This window comes from Mycteria americana, chromosome 4, assembly GCF_035582795.1.
Source record: "Mycteria americana isolate JAX WOST 10 ecotype Jacksonville Zoo and Gardens chromosome 4, USCA_MyAme_1.0, whole genome shotgun sequence".
Lineage (NCBI taxonomy): Eukaryota > Metazoa > Chordata > Aves > Ciconiiformes > Ciconiidae > Mycteria > Mycteria americana.
The window spans coordinates 62,320,690-62,333,131 of NC_134368.1; positions in this window are offsets into that span (position 1 = coordinate 62,320,690).

Sequence of the window (12,442 nt, forward strand, 5' to 3'; positions counted from 1 at the left end):
AGAGAAGCAGCCTCTCATATCACGTTCAGATGGGGCAAAAACCAGGCAGAGCTTAAAGTCACTTCAGTTTTGTTTCCTTTCCAGGTGTGTGCCAGGTTTGTGCTGAATAACTAATCTGATTTTCTATCCACAGATCACACAAAGAAATTTCCAAAGCCTCATCATGAACCTGGATGTTCAGATCATCCTCGGTTTATTTTCAGATCCAAGAGTCTGTGTTTGAATCTTTGGCTTGTTTTGAAAATTTCAGCCCAAGGAACAAAATAAGGGTGAGGGGTTCCAAATTTAGAAGAGAAAAATAACTGCCTCCTGAAATGATCCCACCACAAAACTGTTGTTATTTTCATCCTGGGAGTTATTTTTAAATGTCAAAAAGCTGCTTTGACTTAGTTTGAAATATAGAAACTCTATCCTGGACAACTGTAAGGGTGTCAGGTGCGACCACACATACCATAGGAACCAGGGCTGGAAGGAGCATCAGGAACCCACACAGTTTGTCCTATGGGGTTCACACTTGCATGTGCAACAAAGTGGCTGTAACTATACCTCCAGACCCAAATCCCAAGTTTAGAATGTCTCTTCCTACCTGAGATGGGAATTCCTTATTTCGGGCACATCGCCATAACAATTACCACAATTTGCGCTGGAGCAGCCAAGGAAGGACAAATGAGGGCTCACTAGAGTACAGCAAGAGCACCGCATTAACACTTGGAAAGATTAACTGGCTCCTTCCACCAAAAATGTGCAATTCCAGCAGCAACCTAGAAGCAACAACTGGAAACATCAGGCAGATGGGAACTGAGGGAACCCGAAGTCACAGCAAGACAATTACTGATGAGCAGTGATGCCGTGCATCCTCGGCTGGGATAGGACTTTGAACAAGACAGTGGGTTGACTTCCCTGATACCCTGTGGGCTACATACCTAGTACAGAAAAGTGACTAGAAACTCAGTTTCACATGCTTGATGACCTGCTTTATGTTCGCTTTGTGCCACTGGGGCGAAGTTGAGCAGACAGTGCCTGCCTGTGCTCTGCCTCTATGATATGGGGCCAGGTGGGGAATAAGCTGCAAACACAGTTGAAACACGCACAGAAACATGTCCATCTCTAGAAGAATCCTGCAGATGAAGGTGAAGATGGGATAAAAGATATTTGAAAGGGGGAAAGACCTCTTTTCTGCACAAGACCATCAAGTCCTATGTACATTCATAAAAGGCTCACCTTTCCTCCTTTGTGCAGATACAGCCAACATCTCACCATCCTGACTTTCCTTCTTTCCCCTTGTTTTTCCAGTGCTGAGTGTCCTTCCCTAGATAATAAAGCTATTCCAGAGGCTGGAAGACTTCCTTGAGACAGAGTCTCAAGGATTTTACTGGTGTAAAGAAAAAAAGAAAAAGAAAAAAAGAAGGCCAATTTCCCTGCCAGCAGCCTTCCATTAACCAGGAGCTTGTGCATGGGTGATGGAGGGGAACGCTCCTGGGAAGAAAACAGATTTCAGTGTCAAGATTGCAAAGGGTTATTAATATAAACAGAGGACATAAACTACAATGACTGCTGAAAACAATGAAAAATATCTCAGCAGTATCCTTCTCATGTTGCTTGCTCACCATTTGAGAGTTTAAAGGACAGAATCATCACATGGATCCAAGAGGCTTCCTGGAAACAGTCCTGTTTGCCTTCAAGCGTGCGTTTATTCTCCTGACCATGGGATGCATAATTGACCTGCTGTATTTAGCAGCTGTGGTTATCAGAGCAGCTTCCTTCTAGGTAGGGAATGCAGCAAATACAGTTGCCTCAATATTGTTCCCATTTTGAGGGGAGGGAAGAAGTCAGTAAAAAGAAATAGTGAAGGATGGAACTTTTTCCCTTAGCAGCCCCAAAGAACAGCAGGACTAAGAACAACAGCCCTGGGTCTGAGCACCCAGTTCAGCCAGAAGCGAGCTTAGGTGGCAGGCTGGATGGTTTCAACTCAACCGTTCAAGCAGAGCCCTGGTTCTGGCTCAGCCCTGACGGCAGGCAGGCTAGGGGGCTGCAAGCACAAGTGTTAGTCAGAAATGGTGTTCGTTATGGCTGGGGACAGCAGAACAGTTAGGCTAAGCTCCCGAGAGAGGCCCATATCAGCCATGTTCCTAAGGCAGCTTTTTAAGCAAGTCATTTGAAAGTGGAGACTGGGACATTTTCATCAAATGCATATGCATAGTTTGCTATTCTGGGGAAACATTCTTCAGTTTGGATTTTGAGTGCAGCCCAGGAGAGAGGAGAAGAGGCAGGGGGTGTTGGATGAGAAAAGACAAACCAGACAATATTTTTATCTATAACTAGCAGAACTGAAAGGTTCTTGAATTAAGATTAGGGAAATAAAATCTCACCTTGGGGGCTGTGGAGACACAGGTTTTTGTAAACTACGGCCATACAGCCTGTCACAGGCAATGAGACTTTTTACATTGTCATAGAGGGAAATGGGACCTTGCTGTTCTCCTGGCTCAGGCTCCAGCACCAAATCTGGGCTACAAGCCTGTCCCACTGTCCACATAGACTCCGAAAGCAACTATTATTTTTTACTTTTTTTTTTTTAAAAAAAACATGAGGCATATTAGTCTTTGGGCTTTCTACAGCTCATATCAACATCTAAATACAAGAGAGAAGTAGGAGAATGACATGGGTGGGAAGGGACAGTCTCCTTGTGTAGGAGTATTTAATAAAAAGTGCTGTGGAGAACAGGACACTAAAGAAAGTGGATGTAGGCTTGGTCCTGTGTCCCTGTGATCCTAAAATTCTATTGTATGCCTTTGAGTGGTACCCAGCAGCCTTTAAAAAACTTTAAAAGCCAGATAAGGCAATACTTGAATTTCTCTACTCCAGAAAATTGTTTTCTTCTTTCCCCTTTCCACCACCCCCTCCACCCTTGGAAGGCCAGCTACATTTAAATTTAAAATTGAGAATCAAGTTTCCCTCTCTTATCTTAGAAGATGAACATATGCACCTAGAATTGCCTTTGATTAATAACATTGAAAAAGGAGAAGAAAATAAATGGTAGAAGCTACTAAAATTCTGATTTCTATGCTGGCACCTGGCAATGAAACATGTCAGAAGAAATATGCTCTGAGACTGGATTGCTCTGAATGACAATGAGAAAACAGTGTGCAGGGGTTGCTAAATAGACTTGTTCTGTGCTGGCTGAGACTATAATACCTTGCTACATCAAGCAAGCACAACCACAGGTTCTGTTGTTTACACAGCGCTATTTTGTTCAATACCTTTCTGTCTTTCTCAGCCTGAAACAAGTAAAAACCATGCTTGATACCCATGGGTATTCTCCTACATGAAATTATATTAGCAGAGCATTAGCAGGTGTGTTTTAAACAGTGAAGCTGATGAGAGAGTCAAATCCTGAAGATGCACAACCCTTCCTTTCGACATTTAAGTTTCTCTTCATGTATTTTCCTATTATGGTTTTGCATCATTGCATATCTACTGATTTCATGATGGTACATTCGTGCTGACACTACAGTCACCTATATATTTCACAAATTTCTTCTAACTATGGAGACACGGTAGCAAAGCAGGAACCCTGTAGAATAACTACAGGATAAAACTGTTGAGGCTCCTTGCACTGCTTTGCATATATCCCAACTGTCATGATTAACAAGGAAAAATAAAAGATCCCTGGAGAGCTGAAGTCTAACTCTTCCTCTTTCACAGAAAGTGCTGCTTTCTTTGCAGCACGCATAAATCACTCCCCAGTCTCCCTCTCCACACCCCAAACCTCTGCATCATCTCTTGAGACAGGGGAGCTTTACGGGATTCCCTGACTCTAGCATTAGCAGTACCTAACGCAGGAAGCTACTGAAGTGACGGGAGCCTTTAGAGCCTACAGTCATAAAAATAACCATCTCTGAGCAACACTGCATACTCTGCATCGGTCTTGTCCAGGAGGTGTATAACCATCACCTTCAGTTTTCCAGCTCCACTTGCTGTTGTTTTTTTAATAGGAAAAGCCAGGTGTCGGAGAGCAACAAGAGCCAGGAGCCAAGGGTAACCACAGCACAGGCAGAGCAGTGACCTCACCAAGTGGGGAGCAGCCCCACAGCACCCAAACAGGGTGGGCAGAGCAGGGAGCTGGCAGCAGGGTCCTCTAGCAGGCAAGGCAAGGTCAGAAATCAGTCCTGTGGTCCTTTCAGGGAATGTAGACAGAAGCAGCAGAAGACAGTCCAAAGACAGGACTAAAGACAAGGACATCCACAGCATCACCCTGCACAGCCCTGTGCTTAAATGGAGCTCCATGGGCACAGTCAGTGGGTGGGAATCCAAGGTGAGGCTGGTCAAGGCAATTAGGCCCTATTAGTGCACAGCAGGGCTGCCTGCTGCCCATCTACTCTTAATTTAAACAGGCAATATATATAGCTTGTACACTGGACAAAAGGAGGCTGGTATGGAGACACAGTTCATGGCAAAGCCTGTGTTGCAGATATTTTTCCAATGAGAGAAGCACTGTAGCACCACAATGGCCTGAAATGTCAGTGTTGCTTTGCAGCACACAGCAATCGAACAGATCTTCCTCAGATTCCCCCAAGAAATCCTACTGGTAAATTGTACCACAAATCCAGAGCTGCTCTGAGTAACAACAAAAACATCCACAGGGGTGGATGTCAGCCACTGAGCAATGAGGAAGAGAACACAAACCGCAGCAGTGGTGGCAATGAATACCAGCGCAGTGCCTCTGCTCTCCAGCTGTTATATATTTAAGGATGACCAACCAAGATACCCAGTTGATGTGTAGTGGTGCTTTTTTTCCTTGTTATTAAAGAGTAGCTGCTTTCTAAGTGGATCTTTATATGCTTTCTGTCCCTCAGATGCAGTGAGTACATACCTGAAACACCAACTCCTAAAAGGCTATTCATACTTAGGGACTTCTGACAGAATCTATTGCCAAAGCAGTTTCCTCTTGTCCTTGCAATTTTTATACGACAGGTTTATTTCCGATACACACATTGCGTTCTGGTGCTCCTCTCTCAGCACTGTACTGTAAACTGGTTCTGATAATGAACTTGCTCTGTAAGTAGAAGCACGTGATTTGTGCTTACACAGTTCAAACATGAGGTGGATCTAAGATCAGGGACACACAGAAATGGGGATTTAATTTGGCTGAGGGAGGCTTTTAGGTCCTAGCAAGAACCAGAAGTTGTTTAGTTCTTCTCAAGAGCACCTCAGTCCTACATAAAGGAGAAAAGCTTACTTAATTTTGCCTTAGAGGAAGTGTCAGATTAGATGAAACTAACCATGCCAGCCAGCTTTTTAAAAATCTTTTCAGCTCAAGCTTCATAAAACAAAAATTCTTTGCTTTTAAGAAAATCAGGCACAGGTTTCCACATATGAGAACCCCAGCAAGTACTAAGAAATGGTCACAGTGGATCTGTTTTGCCTCTGGTAGCCAAATCCTGGTCTAGCAATGGGAAACCTGTAAGGTTCCACCTCCAGGGAAGAGAAAACAAAAAGTCTGATGCTGGAAATGAGCATCTGGGGAAACCAGCTGGGTTCAGAGGTCTGGGGAGGCTGTTGCTTAGACAATGGATATCTATACACAATATTTTGCCAACAGATGAGGGCTCAGAGCTGACAGCATGGTATTGAGCTAATAAGCCTCGATGAGAGGGAGAGCACACAAGCTAGTCAGCAGAAGTCCATCGGGGCCATGTTAACATTGTTCATAGAGCTTATTATCAGTTTGGAGCAAGTGACAGAGTGACTTGCAACTGTCTGTAGTATATTTTGTAGACATATCCCCAGAGAGCTTGGAAAGGCAGCTTCAACCAAGGCCATAGGGCCAAATTTTCAAGAACACCTCCACTGCCAAAGCCTGACACGAGATTTGGCAGAAAGCAAGTTTCTGCAGCTCTGTGACACACTTGGCTGGATTTGCAAAGAAAGCCGCTATAAGAAAAACAGCCCCAAATCCTCCCTATTTTGGACCACTTTTTCAAGACTCCATTGCATTTAGCCATGGTTCCCAAAATGGCAGCTACTGTGTGGTGAGATCTTTGCTGATCTGCCTGTTAATATCATTAGTAGAAAGCAAATTCTTCTGGAAATCTCACCTCAGTTATGAGTGCATTTCTGAAAAACTGCACTTATGTGCACACTAATAAAAAAAATCAACCTGCTTTAATTATCTTCCAAAAGCAAGGCTCCCAATAAAAAGCTGAATTATATTCCCTCACAAATTAGTAATTCTTCAATAAAATAGCCTGGCCTCTTATGAATGGGAAAAATACAAATGGAATCGCTCACTAGGCTGCTGATGGTCTCTTTATTTTATTGTTTTGCCAATTAATCAAGCCTGAGAGCCTGCGAAGTATCAGCTGTGATAAGCTGTTTGACACTGCTGTCAGGCTTCATCATTCCCAATGAAAAGTGACAGTCCTGAGATTAAACTATTATTTCCTTCTAAAGATGAGGAGTCACATTTACTTATAATTAGTATGCAGGCTTTGACAGGCCAGACATTTGTAGCACAATTTCAAATTACGAGCACAAAAAAAAAAGACTTATTAACTGCAAATTAATTTTTATGAGGTGGGTGAGTGGCTAAATTTTACTTCCTTCAGTGGGAGATCCTTCCATAAAGGAATAGTTGTCCTCTTTCAAAGGAAAAGTATTCAAAACAAAACTTGTGATTACATGTATGCATTTTGTTTTTATCTGTTATGCTTGTTCAAATGCAGGGGGAACTCGCACACTGTCGGAAGAGTGCTTTTGGAAGCTGCTTTATCTCCCACAAGTTTATCTCCCACTAAATTGATTAAACTCAGCACAGAGAAATCTCGGGCCAGAAATTAAGAGTCTGAGCAAGTCTGAGAGCCTGTTTCAGCTTCCCATAGCAGACAGGAGCTGGTGAGAGCAATCACAAGAGGAAGAGCTAATCTGGGAGGTAGGCTCGGTTCCTAATCTCTTACAGGCTGCCAGCGAGGAAGAGTCACGCAATACGGCTTGCGGCTTTGCACAGCAGAGGCAATGCCTGTATAAAGCAAGACACTTCCCATGCTGTGACAGTGCAGTTAGCTGTTCTGGGAGAACGGTTCATGGCACACTCCTGTTCACCTATGGGCCCTATGGCATGCGAAGGGATGCCAAGAGAGTCCTGGGGCTGTGTATCACAGAAAATTTGTGCAGCCTTCAGTTACAAGCGTGCAAGAATATAGCCCCTGTTACGTTTTCAGACCCTTATTTCAGCTCTTCCAAGACACTTCAAAGGTATTCAATCAGCAGTTCCCCCTCACCATGATGAAATCATTGCTGTGACACCTTTAATTTTATTCTTTTTGACAAAAAGCCTACCATGCATGTACTGTTCCACGCAATGAGGAAGAGAAAGCAGCCCTGTGCTCAATGTGGCAGGCCAAGACTTGGGTAGCCATTGATTCAATATCTCCTACAAGGTCCTGGAAAGGCACAGATTGTCTGGTTACGGGACTGAATGCATGGCTTATTGTGTTTTTAGCCATTCTGCAACCTATTCCTTCATTGCAGTACAGTAGAGGAAGTCCCCATTCCCACCACGCTTACAGTTAGTCAGGCCTGGAGGGCAGACTCCCAAACACATACACAACCACAGCAAGCTCAGTGTGCATACAGCAGTCTACTAGGATGGCATTGTACCCAATGGCAGGCAGATTTTGGCCTTGTGGCTCCAAGCCAGCATGGACTACTTCGAGGCACTTACGTGCCGGTAGCCCACACTATACTGTGTAGGCTCAAGGAGCCACACTCCTGTTCCTATTCTGGGAGCCAAGCCTCAGACTGTAGTACCATCTGTCTGTTGACCACCTGAAACAACTGCAGGAGGTCTGCCATGGGCCACATATAGATTAGAGTTAGCTGCTTTCTTCCAGACAGAGTATTTCTGGTCCTATGGGAGGTCTTGCAGTGCTCCACAAAAGAAAACATTAGTGACCACAGTACCTGGCAAAGTAGAGGCACAGAGAATCACCAGTGGCAAATGTATGAACTCAGGTTGTCTGAGTCTCAGGCCTGCACATGAGCCATTAAGCCAAGCAGGGACAGTCTGAATATATTCAAGGAAGCTTTTTCCCCTTTAAACACAGTTACTGTTTGAGAACAGACAGAAAATGAACACAGTAATCATTCTGTCCTGCACTATCAGGTGTTATTGCCAGCAAGGCCTTTGCTAACCACTCTAATTCCTGAAATAGTTACAAAAAAATGGGGTCAGTAAAGTGCCAATTGTTCATTTAAATTACAGGGATGGAATCCAGGCTCTAATAATATTTGCAGAAACAAGCTTCAAAGGAACACAGGTGGCAATAATTAATGCCTAATTTCCTCCTTTTGCGCAGAGTGACCTGGATGAAGAAAAATTGTCTGAAACATGGAAGAATACAAAATAATTTCTTCAAAAGTACCTCTGATGAAGTAAACTATACTAGAAGAAAGGAGCAATTCTGCTCATTCTGCCCACATACAAGAAGCTGACAACCTTTTGCTTTATTGGCCTGAATCACATCCAGCATGGACAATACTGAAGGAGCGTTTACTGGAGGAAGGCTGCCATGTCTGCACATAACTCTTCCAAGGATGAAGTAGGAATTAGAAACTGAAAGCAAGCAAAGAGGTCTTTGTTGAGATGACATGAGTGTACACTGGGAAGACTGGAAGATTTACCAAGCTATGTGGCAATACCATCCTTTTTTATTTGCTCAGTCATGCAACTGGAACGGTGATTTAATTCATCACTTAAATGCTTTTACCTCACACAAGTGATTTTCAGATGGTGGCAGGCAATTCATTCCATGCTGGATAGCTTCATCACCAAGATTCACCTCAAGTTACATCATTTCTCCTCTTGTTCTCTGGCAGGTGCATCAAAATTCTGCAGTTAAAAGAAAAGCAGAATCTCAAGGAGCAGCCAGTCTGAGAGCTACAGCAATCATTTGGGCAACGTTTACTCACTGAGAGCCAACAGGAGATATCCTGAAGATGACTGTACATAAGCAATGAACCTCCTTATGCTTTTTGGAGTCGGTGAGGTAAATCACTACGCCTGGAGAAGGCTGTGGACGACCCAGTGCAAATACTTTGGGACAGAAATACAAGTTCTTCTATGCTTAAAAAGGCAATGATCAAGGCCTCCAACTCTTACCATAACCCACAGAATACTCATAGTAGTAATAAGTGACTTACAGCAGATGAAGGGCCATAAAATCTTGCTTTCTATCTACCCATAACTGCACCTCCTGAAAATGCTGTAATTGAAAAAGCAGTGGTCAGTAAGCAAGTGCCAAACAGGCATGAGCTACTGAACATTCATTTCATTTAGAAGCCCTGTGCTGTGGCTCTTTAAATTAATTTAATTTAGAAGTCCCATCAATAACCGTGCCAGCATCAAAACACCTATGGGCTGAGACTCTGCAAACAGCCATTCCATCATGTCAGAGTTTCTTCTCTCTGGAAACTCTGGCTGCTAATTAGCTGCAGCATTTCTGACAATGGACCATAATTCACTAAGGTCCTTCGCAAGTACCTGTTTTCTCAGAGTTAGTGTATTTTCAAGGCTTAAAAGAAAAGTGACTCCTTTAGCTGATTCTCCATCTTGGCAGTAGTCTGCCTTATCTTGCACTAGCTGTATTTTGCCAGGCATGTGATACAGTAAAAATGGATATTAAAGAGATGATGGCGGCGTTTAGGTCAGTATTTCATCTTGGAAACATTTGCTGTCAATTAGGGAAGTTAGCACATACTCTAGGACAGATTCTCATTTGAAATAAAGTAGTGTACTTCCCTGTAAGTTGATTGTGCTATACTGATTACTGCAACTGAGGCCATGGATTTCAGCAAGAATAAGCTGATTTGCACTGGCAGAGAATTGGTCTCATTTTATAAAAATTTGCTAACAGTCCTGCGTGCTCTAGGATTCACTAGGGTGCCTGGTACTTCTTGGTCCCATTGGAATTCAGCTGAGCATTCCCATCAACTTCTGTACAGCATATATTCTGAAAGGGGCACTGCCATGCTCAGTCTGACCAAACCTAACATTTTAGGGTCCACCTCCCCTTCCCCAGTAGAATACCATCTTTTACTAGCACCCTTTCCATCAGCTCTCAAAGGCACATGGGCACTATGCAACTCTGATGTGTTTGGAAATCTTGCCCTTAGATAGTAAGACTTCTTGACCTCTAGACAGAAGTTTTTAAACCACTCAAATGTTAAAAGAGTTACATGTCCATCTCAAAACATGATTACCCTTAAAGGTGATTTTTAAACAATTGGTCCTCCAAAAGCTGTCTGGTTTTGATTGGTATTAACAATCTACCCAGGAGATACAGATCCTTCTCCTTCTCACTGAAGCTCTTCCTTCTACTGTTTAAGCTGTATTTACATTAATGACACCTCCTACTTATTAAACTTAAGAGTTCTCACTAATCACTGCTTACAAACATTGTTTCAGTCAGGCACTTATAAATGTAAAGTTTCATTCAAATTACGTACTACCTTCTTCTCTGAAATGCCAAAATCACTGCTAAAAGAGACTTCCAAGCACTCTTAACACTTTTCAAAATGCTGCCTTTAACCAAGGTAGGGAGAGATTCTTTTTGATGTGTCGTATTAAACACTCCCCTCAGAATTACTCCAGTAAAAGTTATGTGTATCAGGGAGCTGCAAGAGTTAGGTGACTTCTCAAGGGAAGGCAAGCTGAGAGCCGAGGGTGGCCACAACACGAGCAGGGCAGTGACCTCACCGACTGGGCACGGTCCTGCAGTGTCTGAGCTGGGCAGCCCAGGCAGAGTGGTGGCAGCGACAGCTTCTATCAACAGTCCAGCAACCATAAGGGAAAGTAACAAGTCAGGTCCACTGTCAACCCAGGAAACCTGAGCAACAATCTGGGAACAGAACTGGAACAGGTACACCTACAACTTTACTCAGGCCAAGACTGAAGGCCTAGTCTTGAGATTAAATGGAGCTCCTGGCCAACGAGCAGACAGTGAGGGTGGAGGTCCCAGGTGAGATCTCTTAGGGAATTAGAGCCCATTGGTGCACTCTGGACTCTGACAAAATGTGAAACAATACAGATTTTAATTACAGCATGACCAATCACACAGTATGAACAACAGATTCAAATGATTCTTAGTAATTATTTCCTGTAGGCTGAAATATAGTTGCAGAAAATACCTGCTTAATAATTTAGAAAGATGGAAAAAAAAATCAGTCTTGTTTGCAAACACTGCAGTACAAAAGTTTAAAGGGGTTAAATTAATCAAATAAATTATTAATTACAATTACCTCATCCATTAGTGTTATGGTAGCATCTAAATGCACCAGCTAGCATCAAGGTTCTTTGCGCTGGTCCCAAAAGGGACCTTGCAAAGTACAAACGCAGTTCTATAGGGACTAGGAGAGAAGACCTCCTCCAGTTGAATGTCCCACCACCAGTCTACCAAGGCCGAACTACTCTTCTCCTTACCTGGCCCAGTAAATAATTATTTTCTACAAGTGAGAACACTCCTTCAGTAAGAATGACTGTGAATGTTGCTTAGCAAGACCCTGCAACCCTGAAGTTAGGCACATCCTAGAAAGTGGAGGGCAGAAGGACAAGGGGAAGAACATTTTGGGCAAGATCAGAGCTGAACTGAGCTCATTCACTTACTCTGTAAAGAATTTAACCACTGAATAGGAGCACTAACGGGGTGGCGTGTGTGTGCGTGTGTTGCTTTTTTTTCCCTGAATATACTTCAAAAGAAAATAATTCCTTTTGGAAGAGAGAGAACAAGCATTTCTCTTCCAAACAGTGAATATGGGGAGTGGGAAGATGTCCCCCAGAAGCATAAGTCACCCAAGCCCTGTGAAGGCTGGATTCATAGGCTGATGGTTATCTCCCCTTCTGACATCCCTGCCCCTATGCACCCAATATATGCAGGCAGGTGATGGGATCCTGGATTGTGCCCACGGAAAGAGGGAGCACATATCTTGAAGCGAGCATTATAGCGCTCAGCTTGGAGGAACTTAGATCAGCAGCTGAGAGTTTCAATGACAGAGCAAGGACCAGAGCATGGGTCCCACAAGTCACAGTCCAGTGCCTGATTCACTGGACCACAACCCAGATTGGTTTAAAAGAGCCTTAAAATACATGTAGCATGAAGCTTTTACCTATTACTCTATCAGGATCAATAGGACAATTTCATTCTGCAGAACTATGTTCTACTAAAACTCAAAAGACTGATTAGAACAAAAGTTTCAATAGTATATTTTTGTGATACCATTTATTATCCCACATAGTTTGACACAGTGTAGTATATTGCACCTATAAATCAGTTGCAGCAAATTATTTAATGATGCATTAACTGTGGAATTTCACATATATTACAGTTCTTTAGCCAATGTTGAATGCTTTTTCAATAGCTTAATCCATCCCAGAAGTACCGAAGCAGGC